Source organism: Danio aesculapii, chromosome 14, assembly GCF_903798145.1.
Source record: "Danio aesculapii chromosome 14, fDanAes4.1, whole genome shotgun sequence".
In the NCBI taxonomy this organism is placed as follows: Eukaryota; Metazoa; Chordata; class Actinopteri; order Cypriniformes; family Danionidae; genus Danio; species Danio aesculapii.
The window spans coordinates 27532769-27554423 of record NC_079448.1 but is presented as its reverse complement, the minus strand read 5'-3'; the positions used below and the strand labels follow the sequence as shown (position 1 = coordinate 27554423).

Sequence of the window (21655 nt, the reverse complement as noted above, 5' to 3'; positions counted from 1 at the left end):
AAACACTAGCTCCATTTTAGCTTGGAAAAGGTGTTCTGCTTCACTATAGATGGATTGAAAAGCAAACGTTTAAAAACGGAAGCGCGGCTATCCACAATCACTCTCTGACTGGTCTTCTTGATTAATTATTCTCTGATTCATCAAGCCCCTCTCATGTGACCATTACACAACTGACTGCAACTATGGATCCCAGAAATATATGCACACGTGTATCTTTTTTCATTGACAATGTGATTGATATTTTGTGTATCGTTTATAAATATTGTTAACATGTCAACTATATTTTTGGAAAAAAAGAAGAAAAATATGCACATGCCCTGTGTGTGTGAATGGTCATGTGTTTTAGGCAGTATAGTGTGAATGGAGAGTGCAGTAAAAACACCAATCTAGACAAGAAGCATTTTCATTCTTAAATAAAAACCAAACCAAACCAAACAAAAACCAAAATGCACTAGTGTAAGATGCGGATGAAGCATCAAGCGTGAGTGATTTACATGGTAAGTCAATGCAAAGACGTAAATAGACATCCTGCTGCACATTTTGCGTGAATGAGGCAGCACGAATGACGGGATTTACGCAAAGGAAGTGGCACAAGTTGAGAAAATCTGAACTTCAGCAGATATTCACGCCTCGTTAACCAATCAAAAGCTTTCTCTTGTAGGGGCGTGATTATGACGTAGTGCCTGTTGATGGTGTCCCAAAGGGAAATCCTCTTGCTGACAATGGACAACAGTTCATCGAACTGGGCTCAGCTCAGTCGGAAGCACTGCTGAAAGCCTCCATCATTCAGGTATAGTTTTTGGAGGAGTTAATGAACTCACAGAGCTGGGTGCACCTCTGGAAGGATCTAGTGGACTCAGACACAGCGCTGAACGAATATACACTGTTTTCAGCCTTCCTAAAGCACTGCTACTATCTCAATAAAATCCATGTTAGCCATTTAGTAACGTCACTGGGCAGACAGAAGCCCTGCCTATGACATGAATCCGCATCTATTGTGAAGTTAATTTGATGTGCAGACAGGAAGTTCATGCTTCAAACTGTCCAGAATGCACTCAAAAGTAAAATAAATAAATTATTAAATTAAAATAAATAGGCCTATATCTACTGAAGAAGAAAAAAAAAATCACCTAAATTTTGGATGAAATAGACAATTAGTTCATCACATTTTAAATGTTTGGGTTGAAAATTACAATTAGCTAAACACTAATCAGCAATCTGGTGTTTTTAACCTAACATTATTCACGATATAGTAGGCTATTTACATATCTATACTTTATCCTGCACTGCCGATTTACCTCATCCAGAAGTGCGGAAGCGGCGTACAGTTGCTATGACTACAGTTTACGCGGTCTGCTATGACTAACTTCCAAATCTAACTTCGGTGTTCACGGAGACGTTTTAAACTTGGCTGAAACGTAGATACGGTTGTTTTACAAAGATTATGTATAATTAGACCCCTCCACCTTTTGTTTAGACGTGCTCTAGGGGTTTCAGCGCTCCATTCAGTGAGCAGAGGGAGGAAGAGGGGGAGGAGGCGGTGGAGGGAGGGACGGAGGGGGCGATTCGATACGGAGCAGCTCCACTTACATTAGACGCCGAATTCAAAGCAGCCTGGACCACAGAGCCGCCACCTTGCTCTCTCGCATCGCGGAGGTAGGTACTTGTCTCTCTTTTCTCTATCAATTTGATAAGACTAGGCGCGCTATTGCCATTGAACGCTGAATGTTGCTGAACGCTGCCATGGTGCAAACTCGGCGATGGAGAGGGTTGGGCACGCAGGGTAAGGCGTGATCTGCCAGTTTCAGCTCCATGATTGTAAGAAAAGGGCAAGTGGAATGTGAGTTTCCAGGAGCTTTGAGATGTTTTGAGTGTTTCAGGTAAGCGGTAGGGAGAGGAGCGCGCGCGACGTGCATGATGACAGAGAAAGAGAGAGAGACGGCAATATGCGCAGGTGCAGCAATTGATGAATCTGTCAGCTGATTGACTGCATGATTGCATTGTATACTGGAGGAGGGTAAGGACGAAAACAGCTGAATGGGATGCATGATCCTACTGTTGATCTTTTCTTGTAGTGTGGATGTGTTTCAGAGATGCACAGTGGGTGTATGAGAAACCAGGATCTGATACTACAATTGCCTTGAGCTCCAGTACAGTATATGTAACAGGCTGGTATATATAGCACAGCTCTTTCCCTATATATGCTCTTACTGTTGATTGTTCTTGCTCATTATGTCATTTTCTCAACATCAATTCCTTATTGTTCTAAATAATAATGAAAATGGTAAATTTTTCATTATTGTTAGTGAGTACAGTGAGGTTACAAATAAACAGCAGTAGTGACAGATAACAAAAATATATCATGATCAGCCCTCATATTCAGTTAAGACAGACTTTTATTCCGAAAGTTATCTTTTTAAATTCTTTAAAATGCTCCTTTGAATCAGAAAATATCTATTTATTGTAGCATGGTTTACAAGAAAATGCATCTTGAAAATAAAGCATCTTGGGGTTGATGTTTCCACAGAGAACATGTATGGATTGTATTAAAGGCTCTTTACAGTAAGAATTGTTTTTTAGATTTTTTAAAAAGTTCTTCCTGTTATGAAAATATTGTTCCTTGAAAAACAGTTCCCAGAAAAGTTTGGGGAACCAAAAATGGTTATTTTGTGGCATTTCTGCAAACCTCTATTATTAGGAATTTAAGAATTTTGTGTTCTCAATACAACCGTTCCTGAGGGAAAATGAAGGTGGTCGAGAGAGCTTAACATGCTGCAATTTAAGAAAACAATTGCAATTACAAATAACACCAGCAAATTAAGAAAATATCTTCATCTGTTTGACAGCATACGTGCTGCAAATTCTCACAATGCAAACTAATGAATAAAACACACAGCGTTTTCTCACAATGCAAACAATTTACGAAAACGCACAGAATTTTCTCACAACACAAAAAGAACAGAACACAGCGGAAATGTTTCAAGGGGACCCAAAAATGTGATGGACACTGCTGTGCCATGACTATTGCTCAGTAAAGTTGTAGATCATCTTTGAAACGTGAGTTTTTTGTTTGCTTATTTTAATATCCAGATTCCCATGTCTTTAGTATTTATTAGCCTAAATAACCATAATGTAAATAGCCAGGTCCGTCACAGGGGCTCCTTTAAACATTTCTGTTGTGTTGTGAGAAAATGCAGCATGTTTTTGTAAAATGTTTGCATTGTGAGTAACTGCAGCACGTTTTATTAATTGTTTACGTTTGTGAAAATGCAGCAAGTTTTTTAAAAACCTGTTTGCGTTGTTATAATTTGCAGCACATGTGCCGTCAAACTGATGAAGATCTTTACTCAATTTGCTAGGGTTTTTGTAATTGCATGTGTTTTCTTAAATTGCAGCATGCTAAGCTCTCTCGGTCAGTTTTTGAAGTAAATCACAATATTTTCGTTGTAATAAAACAAACAGGGCAGCACGGTGGTGCAGTAATCGCCTCACAGCAAGAAGGTCGCTGGTTAGAGCCCCAGCTGGGTCAGTTGGCATTTCCAGTTTGCATGTTTACGTGGGTTTCCTCTTAGTGCTCCGGTTTCCCCCACAGTCCAAAGACTTGCGGTTCAGGTGAATTAAATAAGTTAAATTGGCCGTAGTGTATGCGAGAATGTGCAAAAGTGTGTATGGGTGTTTCCCTGTGTTGGGTTGTGGCTGGAAGGGCATCCGCTGTGTAAAAACATGTGCTGGGTTAAACTGCAGCGGTTCATTCCGCTGTGCTGACCACTGAGTAATAAAGGGACTAAGCCAAAAAGAAAATGAATGAATGAATAAATAAAACAAATAAATAATTCAGACTTTACTTATAATTTAGAGTTTATCTAATAATGTCCAGATTCATTTATGCATGTCTAGGGTTGCTAACCCTAAACATAAGTAATGTAATACTTTAATGGAGCGCGTTTTAAGTATCAGTTTAGTATAATACTAGTTTTCATTAGATGCAAATTCTCAAAAGCTGCTGTGAACTGTTAAGATAGCCTTTCGTGTAGCCCCACTGTTCTTATTCACGCGAGGCAGTAACTCCAGCTTTCAAAAGAATTCCCCCTGATTGGACATAGCAAATGCACATTACTATTTCTTACTTTTTGCCCCAGGCAAGAATGGGAATTAAGCCTAACCCTTGACCATTATTTATGTGCTGTCTCTAAGAGAGGGAAAAGACAAGATGAAAGGAGTGAAAGAGAGTGAAAGGAAGCATCGAATAGATTTATAGTACTAGAGCAAATATGACCATGTTTTATTTAGCTTCAAAAACATGTTGAAGTGTTATTTAGATGTAGATCTGATAATAACCATTCTGTCAAAAGAAAAGCATAGTGTGTTCAGTTTTTTGATTCTTTTTAGTATGTGGGATTATTCTTGACAACATTAAACTGACTTTAATGCATTTGGTGTAAAATTTTTGTGCGACATACTGAACAAAAGCATCAGGTTATTAAAAAAATTGACATTTTACTTGATAAAATATTCAAATAAAAAAAAGCATTTGTGCCACTATAAATCCACTATTGTCTGTAATTGTTTGTTTGTTGATCTGCTCTCTGAAAAATCTCTGTTCTGATTGGCCAGATGGCCTTGTCTGATGTGATTGGTGAAAATGAAAATCGGGTTGATGTCAGAACCCAACGTCAGGCGACGTCGATGTTCAATGTCCAACCTAAAATCAACCAAATATCAATGTCTAATCATGTCGTGTGGACGTTACCACTATGACATCTGTCTGATGGATTTTGGTCACTTTCCAACACAACCTAAAATCAACCAAATATCAACGTAATTTGACATCGTTATTAGACGTCAAAATAACGTTGTCCTTAGACGCTGGCTAGACATTGAATTTTGGTCACCTGACGTCATGATCTAAATCTAACCTAATATTAACGTCTTATGATATTGTGTGCCTGCTGGATAGTTTGATTAAGGTGTTTACATGTCTGTACTGCACTTCAATAATGCAATCAATAATTCAATAATGTCTTCATTTGATTTCTGTTTAGTTTAAATTATCACCTTAATCAAATGAAACTAATCAAAAATCACTGTTTACATGGTAGACTCTTAATCTGCCTTAATCGTATTAAAATCGGATTATAGGCGTCCATGTAAACGTACTCTGTGATACAAACTGTAAGGATCGTGTCAGTGATAGGCTATTCATTTCTTCATTTATCCTAAACCAATCCAAATGAAGCAAGATTTGATCTGAATGATGATAACTTTTTAAACATTCAGTGTAGTCTTTGAAACTTTGCAGACCTTTTGCCTTCATAAACGGCGACATCACAAACTACATGACAGGTGATATCGGAAAACGCGTAATAGGGACACTTCAACACTGACAATAGAGAAATTCATACAGACATAAAGTTATGATTCATGACTCTTTAAGACAGTCTTATGGACACATCTGTCATGCGGCATGAGTGGAAGAAGCATCTCAGTGAAGTGTTGTTTGTGACAGGTGTGGAGTGGTGGTTTTGAAGCCTCCGCTGTGTGTTTGGTGCTGAGAGTCGTCAGGAGAGGTCTAGCTGCAGGGGAGAAATCAAGTGCTGAATTATTTATAGCTGTGTCCAACCTCCATCAAATTGCATTGTGAGGCTTTATGATCATATTCCCTTTTTAGGCTGTGGTTCTGTTGTCGCTATAGAAATGCTCTAAATTTCTTATGACTTATGATATAACAGTTGCTAAACGCTATGTAATGGCCAATATGTGTGGAGTGATTGGTAACCGGAGGTCTTTTTTAGAGATGCATAATACTACATTTCTCAGCTGATACTGATAGCTGATTATTCAAAGTAATATCTATATTACCAATACCAGGAGTTTGGTGGTTTTGCCTTTTGTACTATTAAAATAATGATAAATAATTACACAATTTTAAAATAAATGTCAGAAATTTTATTTTCTTCATTATACTGTAACAAGTTGTTTTAGAGTGATTATTCTCAGTCATAAACAGAAAACTGACCTGTCCTGAAAATTTGGGATCCATGTAGCTTGATTGGTAGTACATTATTTTATTAGTCACACAACAATCATGATTTGCCAGTCTATTCAAGGTAAACATTTTAACAATGTGTGTGTTGCTAGGATTGAACCAGTGTTTGTCTGTTCATTCATTTTCCTTCTGCTTAGTCCCTTATTTATCAGGGGTCGCTACAGCAAAATGAGCTAACTATTCCAGTAGTTTCAATTTATGCAGGGGATGCCCTTCCAATCACAACCCAGTACTGGAAAACACCCATACACTCTCACATTTATACCCATACTCATACACTACAGCCAATTTACTTCATACAAATTCACCTATAGTGGATGTCTTTGGACTTTGGCAGAAACCGGCGCACCCAGAGGAAACCAACATACCAGCTGGACTCGAACCAGCAACCTTCTTGCTTTGAAGCGACAGTGCTAACCACTTAGCCATCATACCACCCCTGAATAAATATTATTTATTTTTTGGGGAATTGGCAAAAAATGCATGAAAAAGTGGGTAATGGATATTCTAAAATGTCCACACATTGTTTAAACAAACTTGCAATTGTATTGATAACACTGGTTGTACGTACCTTTATGACAACACATGCAACAAGACAATGTCTATATTTTTACTCTAGCTAGAGGGCACTTAACTTAAATGCAACTTTAGATTTTTTTTATTATTACATCCACGTGAAAACACAAAAAAGCACTGTGATGCATGTTAAAGGCATGCCGAACCAACAGGTGGCGATAATAACACTTATGGTTCTCACCAAATGGGGAATTAGGTATTTTTGCAAGTATGTTGCATACAAATCAATGCAAATGTGAAAATGGGTGAATTACCATGCGTTTGGTGCAAACATTTAGAATTCGTTATTTGCGACGTTTGATGTGAACCCAGCTGTGTTGGCCAATCAGAAAGGAGAAAACATTGTGCACCCTAACATAATGAGAAGAAAACCCCAGTTGTAATGTCCACATGACCACACTGTACCTGGAGTTATAGAAAATCTTCACCCTGACCAGAGTTTCAAAAAGTTTCAGTTTCAGTCACCCATACTCTGTTTTCGAGTGGACAAACAACTAAACTGCATAGAAAAAAAGTGCGGTTTTAAAAATACTCATGTTAGTTTGGACGGCCTGAAAAGCATTAATTTGTATTGTCCTAAAAAGTGCTGTGTGCTCTGATTGGCCAGGCATACAGTAAATTGTGATTGGCTGAATAAGTCAAGCATGTGATGCAAATTTTACGACCTTATCAATTAAAGGCTGAATCTGATCCAGAAAATGCAGAAGACCAAGTTTGGTCAACTTTGCCAGCACAAATTAACCATGATATAACAGATTTGTAAGTTTTTATATTATTCAAATAAAATTAATTTTGCTTCGTCAACGAAACGCCCTACACACATAATATATGCATGCACAGTAAGGCTAGGTGGTATAAACAAAATTTTAGCAAAACTACTTATTTCACGCTAATAATATAATAATTTTTACATTTTACATATCGCTTTTCTTGTCACTCAAAACGCTTTACACATTGGGGGGAATCTCCTCAATCCTTACCAGTGTGCAGCATCCACCTGGATGACGTGATGACAGCCATATTTCGCCAGACCGCAAACCACACACTAGCTGATTGGTGGAGAGGAGACAGAGTGATGAAGCCAAATTTGGCCAGAATGTCGGGATTAAACCTCTACTCTTTTTCGAAGGACATCCTGAGATTTTTAACAACCACAGAGAGTCAGGACCTCGGTTTAATGTCTCATCTGAAAAACAGCGCTCACTGACAGTATAGAGTCCCCTTCACTATACTGGGGCATTAGGACCCACACAGACCGCAGGTTGAGCGCCCACCACTGGCCTCACTTCCAGCAGCAATCTAGCTTTCCTATGTGGTCTCCCATCCAGATACTGACCGGGCTCTGCCCTGCTTAGATTCAGTGTGACCACGTGAGAGTTGCAGGCAGCTAGCTGCCAGCTATCATGATATAGTTGTTGTTGTTGTTTTTTTTATAAAGGTACTTATTCTAGACACTGTACTTAAAGGCTTTATATATTAAATAAGCTTGAATATTTGAGTTGGCCACACCCACTTATTTACATTTTGTGGTACACATGGAATAAAAAATTATTTTACGGTACACATTTCAACAAACGGTAATGATATATATCGTCATATCACCCAGCCCTAATGCATAGCTTGTAACACTTCAAAGATAACACATAAAATCACATCATATGACTCCTTTAAACAATTAATCTAATATCAATCAATACCGATTATTGGCTGATACATTGGTGCATCCCTATTTTTAACAGAATGGTTTGTTTCTTGCTGGTTATAGCTGTTTCCCATCTGCTAAACAGAAAGACTTCTTTAACTTTATTGGATTCAACACTTCATTTAACCTCGTAATTGGACACTGGACAGAAATAAATTTGTGTTTGATATCTAATGCTGCTTAAACTAATCAAGCTTGAATTGCACCTAGTCTGATTTTATAATTTTTCGAAGTAGACCTATAAGTTACTGTGTCAAGCTTTGGAAGGATGTTGTTGGAGAGGTTGATTATAATTGAACAGACCTTTAATCTGGCTAAATGGTCTGAAGAAAATGCTCTTTGGATGGAATGCTTGCAGCAAGTATTTCAACTGAAAGCTTATCTCTCTTCCCCAGATTTCTACTCCCTCTGCGTGGTTAGCCACTTGGCAGACACAAACAAACACCGAACACTCTTCAGATCCAAGTGAGTTAGCTGAAATGGACAACATACGGGTCAAAACCATACTTATGTAAGGAATGGAAGACTGAGAGCTTGTGACGGTAGATTGAAATATTAAAACGAGTTTCTTAGAAGTGGTGAAGATATTCGAAAACTGAACACTTTCCTTGGTCCACAATAGGGCTTTTCATTACATTGTTGAAATTTTTACTACTCTGGGTCATTCTTAACCTCAAGTAAACAAAATCTTTGGCTTTATTGTTTTTGTTCACAACAAATTCTTAACAATTATTCCTGAATGGTCTCTGAAAAGCCATACGGAAGCTTATTGTGACCAGGAAAGTTCCATTTAGACAGCGATCGACCATCTGTTTGACATGTAAAGCAATACCAGGCATATTTCATAATGCATAAATTCTAATCTCCCTGCACAGGTGGTCCCATCTTTCACAATATGCATACAAATTTATGCTGGCATTTTCACAAGACTGCACACCAAAATGTTGTGCACATTCAGCGCAACTGTTCATTTTTCAGAGTCAGGCCCATCTGTTTGTAATGCACAATCCTCATTTGAATACAGCACAATGAAATGTGTGAATCAGGTGTTATGCAGCGCAGTCAGCAGCATTACGGTAATGTGTAGATGACATGCTAACTTCAATGTGACAAGGGCTAATTGGCCCCCATTGGAGTGGGGGGGTTTCCCATGACCTTTTGTGTTAGCCCAAGCCAGCACGCAATGATAAGCTTTGACAAATTACATAGCAGGAGGTCAGTGGAAGTAGCTGCAGACCCCCTTCTTGAAATCAAGTGTCCTCGACTGCTCTCACGCAACAGGGGGGTGTAATATTCATATGCTGGTTTAAGTGGGTCAGTGCTGACTCTTGATATATTGCCGTAAAATATTTAAAATACAAGTTGTTCTTCTGCGCTGGTGATTCCCAAGCAATGGTAGGCTGTACTTAGTTTTTTCCCCATTTAATTTGTTAATCCTTTTAAAAACATACAGACCGTTAAAATTAAAATAAATAAATAAATAAATATATATATATATATATATATATATATATATATATATATATATATATATATATAAAAAACTTCACTAGTTGTTTAATTTTATATTCCACTGAAAACATAAATTTCTATGCATCACTATTTGTTCAGTGTGTGCTAAATGTACTGTGTACAAGATATTGTAAAAATCTGTGATTATGCATACAATTTCACCAGATTACTTGAATGTTGTCATTTGAAAATAATTTATTAATTCTGATTGATTCAGGTTTTTTTTTTATAGAAGAGTGAATATGCATGGGACGATAACTGTTTTCAATACCGTGGTTTGGAAAAGTCAAGGTTTCAAAAAAAATTTAAGTAAAAAATTTCTGCAATACCGCTCCCAAGGTATGTGTAAAATTTTTTATTTACTTTTTTTGTTTAGTTTTAGGAAAACAGTATCCCCAGCATAAAAGATATCTAAAGATGCCAATTTAAATTGTAAAAAAAATCTGTTTTTGAAACAAATGAAGACAGCAGAAGTCAATAATTTATTTAGCCTGATATGTTTACTCTTTCAAAATATTTCAAATGCAGTAATCACAATACAGTGATACCGTGAATTTTTATCCAAGGTTATCATACCTTCAGAATCTTATATCGGCCCATGCATAAAATAAAATAAACAAACAGCAAGCATAGATAAAAACAATTGGGCTATATTGTTTTCAAATAGGTAATCAAATAGTAATAGGTAATCAAATACAGAAATTGAATAATTCAATGTAAAATAACACTGCAAAGTCTTTATTTTATTTAATAAATAATTCAGTAAACATTCTTTATTAAAGGTATAAATGGTAAAACATCTTGTGGCTGAATAAACTCTCTCAGGTGTTAAAATCATGTGCAAATGATAAACTTTCACTCCATTATGTTTAAACGGTCTGCAGTGACTCCACATATCTCATGTTCTGAACTGTGCTGCTAATCATATATATTCCCAACTCAACATTGCATATCTTGTGATTATGACTATTAATTATGACTATGGTGGATGCTCGCATTGCGATATTGATGCTGAAATGATATATTCTACAAAATCTTAAAAACGGTTTAATGAAAATAGCTTTTTTAAAGTCAAGACTAATGTCTATTTATACAAACTTGTGAGACTGTGATTTGTCCAGAAATTTAATTGACATTAACCTATAGTTATGTTTTTTTTTTTAAATACACTATTGATGGTGTATAAAAAATGACTGTGTCTTGTTGCATGTGAAATTACATATGACTGGCATTACCAATTAAAATACAGGATAATTGAAACGCAAAGTGGGAACTTTTGGGCGGTCCCTTACTGTAAAACCCAACAGTGAACTTTATCAAATTAAATGAGTGTAGTTAGCTAAAAATGTACTGAAAGTTAATTCTACTCATTTAAAAAGTTTTGAACTCAATGTTGAAGGTAATGAGTTAATTAAATACATCATTACTTCAACTTAAATGGAGTAACATTGGAGTATAGATTAGTTTTTTAACTCAAATCGTTTGCAATCAGTTTCCTCAAACGGTTTGAGTTGCCTTAACTTATTGGGTTTATAGTATTCAGATGGTTTGAGTTCTCTTCATTTATTGGGTTTTACTGTGCTAAAATTTCCTTAAATAGATTAAGTTCACTGTACTCATTAGGATTCGTTTTTTTGGACTTGGTTTGTTGCAAACGGTTTGAGTTACCTTAACTTTTTGGGTTTTACAGTGTATCATTTTTCCTGCTTTCAATTCACACAACATTTTCTTATTTCAGTTGCATTTTCGCTTAGACCGTAATCAAACTATTAACACAGTGTAGGACTTTTAGCCACATTTTGCGACAGGATAAGCCATACACAAACACATGGCTGCTTGACAGTATTCTCTGCACCTACAGAGTCAGTAAAAGACAACAGACACACACATCTATAAAGCACACGCACACACAGAACTCTTGGAGACTCGTCACATCATCATCATCGAACACAAGTTTATTGACCTTATTCTTCAATGCGGAAGTGCGCTCGTTTTTGCGATTGTTTTAGAACTTCCGATTCAGCTGCCAATGGGAGAAATGACTATGAATTATAAACGGCAGAAAACGGTTGAACTACTTTCTCTACAAACAAGTATTTGCATGAAAATACAGACAAAATAGAATAATATAAGAAGAAAATATCAGTTTGCAACATCAAGCAGCAAAACAAGCTGTTTTTAAACGTCTAAAAATGAATGGACTTGAATGAGACCGGAAGTCTCGTGCCAAAATGATTCAAATGGCTGCACCCATTCGTACGCGGAGAATAAGGTGAATAGGCTACTGTCCAGCTTAAGGTGAAGGTTACATTACATTAAAACAGCTCTCATATCTCTATATCTCTTCCTTATTTAATATTTGCGTCCAGTAGCAAAACAAAAATTCTATAAAAATTTTTGGGGGGTTCAATTTGTGGAAAGGAGTTCGATTCTTTCATTTAAAACTTTTCAGCCACCTCCATTCATATATTAGCAAATATTTTGCTAATATTTAAAATTATATGTAAAAAGACTTTTACTTTCCATTGACATATGCTATTAGCAAAATATTCAGCAGTGTTTGCATGTCCTTTACTGCATAGATTTTATTAAAATTGAAGAAAAATAACATTCATAACAAGTTGATTTGAAAAAGCACCTAAATAAAAACTTTTTTTAAAAACCTTGTCTTGTTCTCGTGAACCCAATCTCCTGTCTCGTCACACCCCTAGTTGTTAGTATTACAGCTAGTATTACAGCCCTGCACCTGCTGTTGAGGAAACACGGCATATGTAAAAGCAGGATACAGTGTTCTGCACTAGATCTGTGTTTGTTGTGCTAATAAGTGCAGATACCCGGCAAAATGATTCCATGCGTGATGTATTAATATACATGCTGAGAATGAACAGATTGCTTTCCTGCTCCTGTGTGTTGGGATGAACCTGTATAGTATGGAAGCCAGGCCCCATGCCACATATTTAATCTAATCCTGAATGGTGCATTTCTGTCAGAATCGCTTTGTAAACCAGCTGCTCTGAGTTTAACCTAATTACCCTTCATGCCCTGCCTTCCTGTATCCCTCCCACAACCTCCCACATCTTCCCTTGTGCGGGAAGTGGGTCCGTTACTTTAGTGTCCAGATGCACATACAGCGTAGACTGAAACCATTTGGTTTGCTGTAACAGTTGGATATTCAGTGCTTTTAAGTTTTCTGTTATGACTATTAAACAAAATTATGGCGAAAGGCATATGGTTTGAAGAATTTGTGCTGGCAGACATCCAGGCGTGCACGCAGATTGTGTGCATGGTTTTGTACTTCCACATTATAATCTGGCAAGTTTACTGCATTTTTTGCTTTTTAATCAAGTAATAATTGAAGCGCGAAGTGGCTTGGCAAACTTTGCAGAAATGTCACAGAACAAATGTAAATTACTGGTCTAAGTGTACAACTTGCCATAGGCATAAACAACATACAACTCAACCGAAAAATATTGGCCATCTTCATTTCAGCATGCACATGTCAGAATCTAAAAAAAAAGTCATTTTATTATCAGAATTAAATATAATTTTATTTTATTCTTTTGCATTTTCAGTGTTATTAACTTGCTCAAGCAGAAGGGGAAATATTTTAGTCCTGATATTGAAATGTATTTTATGTCTTTTTAATGGGGTAAACATTTCTTTGTAAATGTCAGGCTTGTTTAATACCCTCAGGTACATGGCCTTCTTGTTGCTTAGTTTTTATTATATTAAAAACAGGAAAACATCCTTGTTCTAGATGGGACTGATCCACTCAACCATTACTTTCTCTGTAATGCGACCTGGGAAAAATTGGTATACAGTTCAGATGCCTGGCTGAATAATAAGAATTATAAATGTTAATTTTAATAGTTTATAATTTAATAACTCATTCTAAATTATCTTAAAAACAACCAACTACACTTAAATAACTGGTTTGTAAATAATGCAATGCTTAATTTAGTAATGAAAAATAAATCATTAACAAAGTATGAAAGTACAAGTATTAAGCACATTATAAATGTGTTTGTAAGTCAAGAATAGAGCATTTGTAGCTGCAGTTGTAAACTGTTTACTAACGTTTATTAATGTAGAGTTAATACTTAACAGAAAATGAATTCACTATTTGCTAATGCTTAATAAATGGTTCATAGTGTGTAGTTATTATAAAGTGTTACCAATTGTGGCTAAGAAATAGCTATTGACTTCTCTCTTTTTTGGTGGGACCTGTGAAAATTTTGGCAGGGCAAGTAAAAAAGCCTGAACCACTGTCCCGATCAGACCAGTAGGAAAAATCCTTGACCCTGAAATATGTTTTTTTGCAGTCAAACACACAACTTTTCAAAGTACACTACTGTATGTTCTTAAGACTCATATTAGTGGTGTAGCACATTGTGAAAGAAATTGTCACACTGACATAAAGTAGCTGTACTTTGGGCTTTAACACACAAACTCTCATTGCTTCTGGAACAAACAAGCACAGACAAATGGAGTGGTACCATTCTGTTTGGTGTTTTTTTTTTTTTTTCGTTTGGCAGTCCATCAAGTGACAAGAAAAGATGCTGAGAATGACTGAACAGGCTGATATTTCCTCAAGGTTTTGATGCTATTTTTTCTCCCTTTTGCTTTCAAGGCATCTTTGTGGATACAAATAATGCCAGTCAGAAAGGCTTTAGAGTTTTAATGTGTTGTAAGGTCGCATAGTTGCACTCAGTCCTGCCTTAAAGCTGAAAGCTCTAGGGTTTTCGGGAAAGTCAGGAATCTTTCCTTGTCCATATCTATTGATTCAAACTGCCCCCAGATGTCTTTTACCTGAGTCATTAGGCTGTGGCTGAAGGTAGTTTCCAATAGGCTTAATGGATGCAATCAGGGACCATGTGTATCACTCCTAAATGGCTGTCCTTGAAAGGATCTGTAAGAAGATAAGAGTGGATGTGGACAGAATCATGGAGAACTAATCTTCACTGAAGTCATTATTTCACTGACACAGAGATGCATGCTTGGAGTGACTTGTGGACAGTCTGCTATGCATTCACTCTTTTATTTACTTTCATTTAAAGCGTTTTTTTCAAGTATTTTCTTTCATGCAGCATGTATTGTAGCTTTTTGTAATTCTAAAAAGATCCACACATTGGGATCAGTGTTTACAACTGATAAAGTTATCTAATAAGAGAAATAAAGAATCATTTATGAACAGCCAAAACGAGTCAACAGCAGTTTCTCTTCTATAACTGATCAGCAAAATCCCATGCCATGGCCTTCTTTTGCTGCTTATGAACAAAGTCTACTTAGACCTACTTGTAAACACTTTAGTTGGTTTGTGTCATCAACGTCATGTTGAGAAGCACATATTGTTGAAGCAAACCATCTATTCTAACTCAACCTGTGCTTTTACACTTGATTTATAAATCACCAAAGCTTCAAAATTAATCACTTACACAGGATCTGCACTTTATAACAGACTCAAAAAATGCTGGTTGTTCAAACTACTTATTTAAAATGAGCTGAAAAACATATTTCTTAAGTTTTTTGCCACAACTAAATTGCTTTATGTTAAATCCACTTAAATTTGTAAAATAATAACAAGTTAACTTAATTCCTTCATGCTGTTTCAACACAAATCAAATATGTGGAAGAAACCAGTATCTTACAAAGTAGAAAAAATTAGCAACATGGCAGAAATCAGTCACTGAGTGCCATGCAGTACAACATTACATTTGAATGAGTCAATTTATTGTGCACTCATTTTTTTGAATTATCTTATGAAATTCAGTACATCCAGTTAAAGGTCTCATTCTATGTGCCAGAGAAGGCAAAAATTGTCATATTTCTGCAAAGTAATTGCTGAAATTTGAAGCTGGTTTGCAGAATATCAAGTAAACTGACTATTCACTTTACTTTTATTTAGTCTTAAATTATTGGAGATGTGTTAGTTTAAAAGTGAATTTGTTTTGTATTTACTTATATTTTTTGTATTTATGTGCTCTTTAAGCTTTTAATATATTGCTCAATTTACAAAAAAATGATTCTTTAAAGTCTCCCAGTGTTGTTTTGTGGCTCTTTTTAAAAGTGTCAATTCAGGCACCATTGAGGCTCGGCTGGGGCTCTGCAATTAATCAAAATCAAATCGCAAACGTTTAAGCTAATCACAAGAGGCTGCGATATGAATATACATTACTTAATTTCCCCCACCCAGAGCAAATGCATGACTGCCATCTGTGTGTGACAGTCTTACTAGCCAATTGAGTGAGCTCACTTCGGTTTATCCCAATCAAAATAGTGCAATAGAACTATGTGGAACTCCCACAATAAAAATAAAATAAATAAAAATCAAACAAACAGGAAAGCACAAACGAGTGGGATGATGACGTCTGCTGCTTCAAAAGCATTAATAGACTAATTAATTTTTAAAAAAGCATATTGGTAATATGGGAATATTTTGGTTTCAAAGTCATAGATACCGATAAGAGCTGTCACAGAATTGTTGCCAGCACGAGGAAATACAACAACCATGCAGCACCTAAAAAAGCACCACAGACGACTATATGAGGAGTGTGATTGAGCTGAAGCTTATATCAAATCGCAATATCTGTCCAAAAAATCTCAAGCCCTAGGCTCGGCTACTCTTTTAAGACTTGTATATTCCAATCTGGATAAATATGAAAACAGTGTTTTCACCTAAAAATACCCCACATCCACTCTGTTGTTTTTAATTGTTTTCGAAGGTCATCCACACAGAAACAAAGGAAATCTCTATTGTCCTTGTTCAGTACATGTATTAAGACGTAAGAAACTATGAGCGCTGGTGTTTATTTACGTTCTGGCTCTTTGAAACACCGCAGCAATATGTTAAGAAAACTCATTCTCAAAATGTCTTTGTTTGTTTTTTAAATGGACATCAGTAAAGTGGAGTTAATGGAGTAGAATATGCAATTCAGTTCATCTTTATTTTCATTACATTCTACACTGTAAAAAGTGCTACAGAAATAAAGGCAGGAGTATAATAAAGTTGCAAACAAGAGCCAGAATATGCACTGCATTACATTCAGAAGGGCACATCTCTATGCCCTAATCCCTTCCAAGAGTTTACCCTCCAGAGTGACAGCTTTGAAGGGATGAAAGGTGTAGGGGTCCAAGAAAGCTTCTCTTTGAAACGCATTTTTGCATCATCTTAAGGAGATGGAGGTTTCCTGCATTTTACACATTTTAAGATAGAAATTGGTCAACCTTTACACAATAACAGAAAAATAAATAAGAACATTTTAAAAACTGTACATTATTTTAAAGCCTTAAACTAGGGATGCTCCGATTATGAATTTTGCAGCCGATACTGGGTACTGAGTCATGGTGATCAGCTGATACAGAGTACAGAGATACAGAGATTCTGATGCTTCAAGCTTTATAATGCATAAAGCACATTTTCCCTCTAAGTATGATACTTAAGTGGAGATCTCTCCTCATCTAAGAGAATTAATTAAGGATGCTGCATATAATCCCTTGAACACATCTCTTATAACCACTTAGTGTGGATATGTCATGGTCAGAAGCAGCTTTACAGAAAATAATAGACAGCACAGATAAAAAAATTAATTGGTAAGAAAAATTACTACAATTTGGAAACACTGCAAATGATGGAAGAAGAATTCAACATGTCTCAAATCAAGAAAAAGTTTTTAGCGCATATTTGATGCATAAGAAGTTAAAATGCAAACCTATAAGTCCATTACTTCCTTACTAAAAGGAAATAGCCCTATAGACTCATGTTTATTGCAGTAAGTAAATTACAAGAAGTTCTTATATATATATATATATATATATATATATATATATATATATATATATATATATATATATATATATATATATATATATATATATATACTGTAGATATGTTAAAAAATAGCATTTTCAATTTTTTTTAAATTGATCTAATATTTTCAGCCAGGTTTTCGTGAAATTTTAATATTGTCAAAACCCACTTTCAGTTCTTATATGCTAAAAGGCCTAAATACATGCAAGGTCAGTCAAATATTTAAGCTCATCTCCAACACAAACACTTTCGATTGGTTCATGAGATTGGCCAGATCAGCGAGTATCGATCAAGTCATTAAATGTGATTCTCGGCCAATACCAATCTCCGGCCGTTTGATCGGAGCATGCCTAGCTTAAACTTTATTTAGTAATTTGTTTCAATTTTAACCTAAAGTTATAAATGGGTTTGTCATATATATTACTATTTTTTTTTTCTTCATTTTATCATTTTATGACTGTAGCCTACTCTTTTTTCTGTTATTACCATTGTATGTTTATTGTTATACAAATTGCGAAAAAAAACAAAAAAACTTCCATGCGCAAAGGATCATAAGTGCCTAAAGTGTCCATCAGGTGTACCCTTCAAAATCTTTAATTTCCAAGGGCCCTTCAAAGTAGCCAGTTTTGAGCCCTTCGGTTTGGAACGACACTTCAATCTGACGGTCATTTTTGTTTTCAATCCAAAGTGCCCTTCGGGGGGCAATATATCTCATTTGGAATGCACCGATAGACTACAACACAGGCCAAAACAACAGCTCTAGGTAAACATTCAGTCATTAATCTTTAACAATGCTGTCAAAACAGTGAGCATCCAAAACAGCTGTTGTACAATGTCCACCATTTTAGTCTAATGGGTCACATGATTTTCAAAAACCTGAAGAGCACACTAAGACAAATGAATCCACATTGGAGAGTAGTTTTAAAACGATATTTTAGTTGTCACAAAAACACTCAGTGGGGATGGAAGGCCAAAACTGAGAGAAAAATCTGTTTTTAAAAGAAAACATATTGGTGTGAACATGGCCTAAATGTATCGCATTGGCACCAGTAACAAAAAAAGAAAATACCCAACTCTCAAATCTGCTGTGATATAGCTAGAGTGTTTTCATATAGGACACGTGAGACCAATCAGTCTATAATAGCTTTTTTTATGCTTTAGGCATATTATTGCTGCTTTATGAGGAAAGCACAACAGAATAGGATGAAGAGCATAAATCGTTCTTATTAAAGGACTTCTTCAGAGAGTCTTCTTGTACATGTGCAAAAACCTTGTTTCTATTCATGCACTATTATGTTGCATAATTGTGCAAATGCTGAAGTCTTTAATAGGAGGAGTAATAATTTCATGCCTGGTTGGACAAAGTCTCAGCCAGCTCCATCCATGCTTTAAGCAGCTATGGTGTTTTCCAGAGACTTCTCTGATTTTAAAATCTATCACAGCATTTAGTGCAGTAGCAAATTAATTGTCATATTATCACAACATTGTTTGGTGCCATACATCAGTGATTTTCTGTTTAGGAAATCAAATGCCCCGCAGTGATTTCATTGAAGCAGAGCTTACGTAAGGATCCACTAATAGCTTTAGAAAGTCTATGGTCTCCTCCTCCTCTTCTTTAGATTCAATATTGGACTATACAACTATCCTGTGCGGTCGTGTGCTTTAAGAAGCTCTAAAGGAGTTTCATAATGAAAACCTCATCTTTTAGTTTCAGCTTCTGCTTTCAGTTGGCAAAACTATAACCTTGAGGCTTCATTTTGAATCCCATTATATCATTCTGGAAGCTCAAAGAGTTGGATTAGATGCACCAGTCAATCAGAATGTCACTTCTGCTTGACATTATGGTGAATTGTGAAGTTTCCTATGACATATATCCTTTTGCTGTCTTGTTTTTTTTTTTTTTGCAAATCTCATTCAGATGTCAGATTATCATATAATTTACATTCATCAGGATGTACGCTTGAGCTGGTTAGAATAAGGTTTTATATGACAGAAAAAGATTTATAATTAGATGCAATGCAATGTCTGATAATGCAAATGCTTCTTTTTCACAATTCATAACTCAAGTAGAAAACACACTCCGAAGACAGTTTAATGGAAGCGTTTGTGTTTGAAACACTGGCAAGTGTTTGCTACATCAGTACTGGGAGTAAACCGCCGTGTCGGTGTACTATAATAGAAGCGGTTGTACTGGAGTTGGGATGGACGTGGTAAATGGCACACAAAGCCGACCTCAAGGTCACTGAAGGACACTGTGTGTTATGCTAATCAGTCATGGCGGCGGTTTTCACAGCCCCATTTTGACTCTAGAGAGGAAGATCAGCCACTGCATGTGGGGATGGGTCCAAATGTCTAGATTTTTATTTTGTCATTTTCATTTGAGCACATTTATCTTCATTTTTTCCTGCCTAAAATAAGGTTGTTTTTATAATGAGGATAATTATGAATAATTTGTGTAGCGTAGTGTATCATTAAAGAAGATAGATTTGTAGAATCAATTACAGCATATCATCATGTTTTGTTCTCCATATTCATTCACTTCCTGAATAATTACATTTGTATAAATGAAGTCAAAATTAGCCCTCCTCTGGAATTATAATTCTTTTAAACATATTTCCCAAATGATTTTTAACTGAGAGAACATTTGACACATTTAAAACATAATAGTTTTAATGACTAATTCCTAAATGCTCGTTTCTTTTGTATTTGCCATAATAACACTACATTATATTTTAGTAGTTGTTTTGCAAGATGCTATTCACCTTAAAGTGCAATTTAAAAGCTTTAACTATGTTAATTAGTGGTTGTAAGTTAGGTTAATTGGGCAATCATCAGACAACAGTGGTTTGTTGTTTAGCTAATTGTAAAGAAAAATAAATGACGTAAGAGGGCTAATAATATTGACATTAAAACTATTATTCCAGCCAAACTAACATAAATGAGATTTTCTCAAGAAGAAAAAATATGCTAGGAAATAGGGCTGCATGATATTGGAAAAATCTGATATTGCGATATTTAATTTTTTGACTGCTATAAATATTGTGATATGAATACAGTTTCACAAGATGGTTTAATAGCACTATTTGATGGTTTCTGTAGAGTCTAACAGTATTCAGGAAACTGCATAACCACAATACAATAAAAATGCTTTTCATACTTTTTGTCTAGTTTCTAGTCCTAATATAGAAAAAAATCTTAGACCAAGTAAAAATATTGTTTAGTTTGCACCGTTAGAAGAAATAAGTTCAAATTAAGAGCAGGATTCCTTATTTTTATATTCAATAATAAGTGAAAATTACAAGTTTTTTAAGGAAATTATCTGCCAGTTGGCTAAGTGAAATAATCTTCTTTTCGCTATGAAATGTAGATATTTGCACTAGAAACAAGACAAAAATTAAGAATAAGAAAGTATAAATTAAAAGTAAGAAAGGATGTTTGTATGTTTTGCGTAAATCATATTAAGTCCATATAAATACAGTGATAAAATACAATTCTGTGGTTCCTGGTCAACTATAATTCAGACTGGACATTGCATATTTTTGCGATGTGACTGTTGCGAATGTGCACATTGTGATATTGATGCTGAAATGATATATTGTGCAGCCCTAGGAAATTCTGTGCAAATGTCTTTGCTCTGTTAAACATCAGTTGGAAAAACTAAAATCACAAGAGGGCTAATAATTCTTCATTCAAGTGTACAACTGTACACCCCCCTGTCTATCCATCCTTCCATCTAATATTTTTGTATGTACGTACAGTGAAGTCAGAATTATTTGCCCCCCTGTTTATTTTTTTCCTCAATTTCTGTTTAACGGAGAGAAGATTTTTTTTCAACACATTTCTAAACATAATAGTTTTAATAACTCATTTTTGATAACGGTTTTATTTTACCTTTGCTATGATGACAGTAAATAATATTTGACTAGAGATTTGTAAAGACTTCTATACAGCTTAAAAATATACCTTTAATTCTAGCTGAAATAAAACACATAAGACTTTCTCCAGAAGAGAC

General features: G+C 35.5%; 1 protein-coding gene across 1 annotated transcript in view; it reads left to right on the top strand.

Annotated features, from left to right (window-relative positions):
- The first annotated feature begins 1571 nt into the window (after positions 1 to 1571).
- cplx2b (complexin 2b) overlaps positions 1572 to 21655 on the top strand; it is a 49279-nt gene continuing 29195 nt past the window's right edge. The window contains exon 1 of the mRNA XM_056472274.1: positions 1572 to 1656. The gene's annotated coding sequence lies outside the window, so the exon portion shown is untranslated. The remainder of the gene's footprint in view (positions 1657 to 21655) is intronic.